The following is a 3940-nucleotide window of genomic DNA, read 5'->3' as shown; positions in this document are numbered from 1 at the left end:
ATAAACTGCATAATATTTCATGCTCAGTGGCATGTCATGTCCCTGTCACAAAGCTCCAGGGTCCTGAGGCTGTGGGTTTAAGAACCGTCTTGGGTCACTCTCTATGAGGAGTTTGGTGTGTTCTGTGTGGGTTTCCTCATACAGTCTAAAAGCACATGTTGGCTGACCATGCAAATTTGCCTCGAGGTGTGAATATGAGTATGTGGTGCCCTATGATGGAGTGGCACCCCATCCAGAGGGTGTTCCTGCCCTGCCCAGTGATTCCAGGTAGTCTCCCGACCCACCCAGCCCTGAACTGAATAAGCAGTTACAGACAATGAATGAATGAATGCTGATATGCTTCTCTTAAATATATTAAATGCAATGAAGGATGTGACGTAGAACATAACAAACAGACAAGATGAAATTTTTGGCCGTTGTTTTTCCCCCATAAATTCATGACTTAGCTATTGTACAAGTACAAATGTAGGTTCATTCAGATGACACTGCAAAGCTTTAAATCATTAAAATAATAACCATTAACTGTAATGCTTTTGTAATCACTAATCAGTTCATTTATACAATCCAAATTCCTAGACACCAATGATAGAGTGCAGAAATCGCCGTCTCTCCAGAGCCCTTATTGGGAGTTACTGGGAGAGGTCCAGCATTTGTCAGACTCAGCTAATGTTTTAAATGACTAGACCTGGAGGTGACATTTACAAGGCTCTAGCTCAGTTTTAAATTTTGAAGTTTACAAGAAGACACTACGCAGACTCTAATTGTTTAAGCGATTTTATCATTTATATCAGCTGACAAATTAGCGCTAAGCACTGGCCAAGCAGCCTCCTCCAACTTGCAGGAAGAGTGGGGAGGATCTAGCTAGACTCTGATTCATTAAAACCCAGACAGATTAATGATACTCTATATCCAATAGCCAGATTTGACAGTAATAGTACTGAACTTATATATACAATATATTTTTGTGAGTGCACTTCTTAGAGGAGACGTCATCAACTATTCCAAACTGTTCAGCATTGCAACAGAATAGATAACAGATAATTACTAAAATCACTAACTTCCTCACTCTAGTAAAGAGGAAGTACACAAACTGCTCCAAAATGCAAGGAATTTCCAGTGATAAGGAGTTAATTGATGAATAAAATGGTCAAGCAATGCATGAGTCAGGTAAAATAGGAGGTTATGATAACCCCAAAGACGTATTAAGTATGAGAAGGAACACTTCATATTAGGGCTGTTCCGTATCATATCATTCTCGATTATATAGTCATGATTTTTTAAATGATTTTAAAATCAATATTGTGATATAGTGGTATTATGACGTCATTCAGTTACCGTTAGTACGGCTTACGTTCTTTACATGAATCTTTTAGGTACAGTAAGGAATGGTGGAAAGATATCTGCTCCAAAAGACAAGTGACTTCAGTCGTGTAGTGGTTGTGGTTTGGTTACCAAACCTCGTTAGTGTTTAGTGTTGTGTTCTTAACGACAAGAATATTGTTATCGCCAAATACCCTGGAATATCGTGATATTATTTTAGGGCCATATCGCCCACTCCTACTTCATATTTCATTTACTTTATTAGCTTAATAATGTTTAGCTTAAAACTGTTTGAAGTAAAGTTTTATTCCTGTACATATTATAAATGTACACCTAAATCCCAAGAATTGCTAGAGCCAACTATAGACTTAGAAGGTTAAACTCCCTGATTTTATGTAATATTTACATGGTTAGAGTAAATAAAGTACATAAAAATAAGTTTTTTTTTTGTCTAAAAAAAGAGATTTTTGTTAACTCCTAAAAATCAACAAAACATATACTGTAACAAACGGTACTGAAAAAAATTCATGTGGCTTTATTTACTGCAAACAAACAAATAAGCAAAACCCAAAACTTCGTAGAAGACTTGATCTGGGAAATCCTGCTGGAGCATTGCTACATGGGCCTGGCTAAGTTTCTTCAGAATACACCAGGGGGCGGAAGAGTAGTATTACTCAGTCATGCAAGCACACTATCAGGGTCTGACAATATTGGTGATTACTGGAATTGTCAATAAAAAGGCAATCCCAGGCAAATCATCTTTGGTTATATATTGTCACTGTCCCATTAAAAACATCCATCTCCATTTTTGTTTATTAAAAATTTAGTACATCATTTGAACCCAGCAGCTGTCCCTCACATTGTGTAGAAATTCCATCCATCCATCCATCCATTATCTGTAACCGCTTATCCAATTTAGGGTCGCGGGGGGGTCCAGAGCCTACCTGGAATCATCGGGCGCAAGGCGGGAATACACCCTGGAGGGGACGCCAGTCCTTCACAGGGCAACACAGACACACACACATTCACTCACACACTCACACCTACGGACACTTTTTTTGAGTCGCCAATCCACCTACAACGTGTGTTTTTGGACTGTGGGAGGAAACCGGAGCACCCGGAGGAAACCCACGTGGACACGGGGAGAACACACCAACTCCTCACAGACAGTCACCCGGAGCGGGAATCGAACCCACAACCTCCAGGTCCCTGGAGCTGTGTGACTGTGACACTACCTGCTGCACCACCGTTCTGCCCCAAACCAACAACAAGAAATATAAAATTTTAAGGAGGTAAGAGAATCAGTATTAAGTTTTGACTCACTTTTTGTCAGGTAGTCTTCAGCTTTAAAATAAAGTTATATACTTTTTATATTATACACACATACCAACTGATTACCACCATGTGCTACATTTAGCCTTGATGTAAACCCAAAATACCCATTGGACTAGATAACAAATTTCAAACATATACAACAGTTACACTAATCAACCATCACATTATGACCACCTCGTTTCTACACTCATTGTCCATTCATTCAGTTCTACTGATGTTTGTAGTTGTACATCTACATACTAGTCCATCTCTTGCGCTGCATTATTTGTTTGATCACTTTCACCACCAACACAGAGCAGGTAAGATGTGGCTGGTGGAGAATTCTCTGTGACACTGATGTGGTGGTGGTGTCTTAATGTATGTTGTGAATGTATGATTGGATCAGAAACAGCAGGACTGCTGGAGTTAAAAACTCTTCAGTGTCACTGCTGGAATATAAACACTCCACCAACCAAAAATATCCAGCCAAACTTCGTGACTACTGAAGAAGTAGTGGAGGATGACCAACATAAAATGTGCAGCAATAAATGAGCTTCTATCTCTAACTTTACGTCTAAAAGTTAGACCAGCAGTGTAGGGGTGTCTCTAAGGTGGACAGAGAGCAGTCACAGTGTTTAAAAATTTTAACAGCCCTGCTGTGTCTGATCCAATCGTTCCAGCACAACACAAACTAACACACCACCAGTTACAGTCTCCACACTTTTAGAAATTCTGTACAGTAGATATGCAACATTTTTCTGAAGATTGATATCTCAGCCAAAAGAACATTAATGATGTTAGTTACTGATGGTTTGAATTGAAAACCTCTCTTATTCATCCCAACGTTATTAGATGCTGCTCCATAACTCCAGAAAACACACTGCTCAGCAGGCCAGTATTTTTTTTTTCTTTGTACCTCTCTACCTTTTTGCTTGGCTTTGAGCATGGCTAACTTAGGCCCATGTGCCACTGCTCCAAAATATCACATTTCATTGAAGGTTTTGGGGATTTTGTCTTCATGACTGTCTGCTTTGGGGGGGCACCATAAGCAGATTTTAATAATTATTGAGTGGCATGAACTATATACACAGGCTATTTAAATAAAACATTTTTACTGCCAAAAGTAGGCCTAGTTAGGTTTCAAGTGTGTTCAAGTCAGACTTTTTATTTGTCATTTTTAATAGTTTGTGGTATTTTATGCCAAACCTTGGTGAGTAAGTCAGCTGCTTGGAAACAGAAATACGGAAATCTTATTAATTAATGCATGCAGTGTACTGATTATTAAACACAGATATTTTGTTCTGTT

This window comes from Hoplias malabaricus, chromosome 4, assembly GCF_029633855.1.
Source record: "Hoplias malabaricus isolate fHopMal1 chromosome 4, fHopMal1.hap1, whole genome shotgun sequence".
Classification (NCBI taxonomy): Eukaryota; Metazoa; Chordata; class Actinopteri; order Characiformes; family Erythrinidae; genus Hoplias; species Hoplias malabaricus.
The sequence above is the reverse complement of the archived record's forward strand: the minus strand, read 5'-3'. Positions refer to the sequence as shown.